Genomic DNA, 1,021 nt, shown 5'->3' with positions numbered 1-1,021 from the left:
AATAATAATAATAATAATAATAATAATAATAAACCTTCCTTCCCAGCCCTTGGAATGTAGATCATGCTGTTCAGCATTGTGTATCCACCTGGGCATTGGCTGTAATATTCTTTTGATAACTCTAAGAGCAGTAGTGTATGACTGGGGACCTATTGAGACACACAAAAATGAAAAGTTCCTCTCAGGAGGGTCTGCTGAGGAATTAAACTCATGTTGTTTACATTATAGTATGGGGACCAGCTTGGCATGCTAACATGTGTTTTTTGTGAGGCTCAAGCAAGTCAAGGCACCTCTCAAGTTCAGGGGAAAGGCCCACCAGGTGTCCTTGTATATGAGGGATTAAAAAGCTTCAGGAAAAGAACTCAAGCTTGTGGAAGAGAGAGACAGGGTATAAGAGTTGGATTAATGGCTCAGTATGAAAAGTGGGCATGATTGTGTGAAAATGGTCTCTGTAACTCTAATGTCCTTTAATCCATGTCCCTATGGACTCATGCCTGAGTCCTGGTTGGAGAACTGCAATAAAGGGCAAGTGAAATATAAATGAGCTATGTCATCAATATCTCTGAACAACAATGAGAGCATAAGGCAGTAGCTCTTAAGTATTTCTACTTAGTAAACAGAGAAAAGAGACAGATGGCCCTCTCAAAGAAGATAGTTTCACTGTATAAAGCAACAAGGCATTAATGTCTTGAATAAACAAAGTTCTTTTTTTCTTAAGATCATACTTGGTTTAAAAAAAGAAACACTAATAACCAACAAGTATAAGTAGAGATGCTGAGTCATTAGCAATGGAGATGAAAACAATACAATGATGGAAAACCAACATCAGAATGGCAACACATGGAAGGGGAGACCTTCCCTGATGTTGGAGAGGATGTGTGGAAACAGGCGTGTTGCTGCTGGGTTTATGCAGCTGCCCGGGAGCTGTGTGTAGGACCCCGTGAAGCTAAGCCTGAACATGCCTGGGGCTCAGGATCCACTCCCAGCTGTCCATTCAGAGAAATCATCACAGGAGGCTTCA

Source organism: Myotis brandtii, unplaced genomic scaffold, assembly GCF_000412655.1.
Source record: "Myotis brandtii unplaced genomic scaffold, ASM41265v1 scaffold328, whole genome shotgun sequence".
Lineage (NCBI taxonomy): Eukaryota > Metazoa > Chordata > Mammalia > Chiroptera > Vespertilionidae > Myotis > Myotis brandtii.
The sequence above is the reverse complement of the archived record's forward strand: the minus strand, read 5'-3'. Positions refer to the sequence as shown.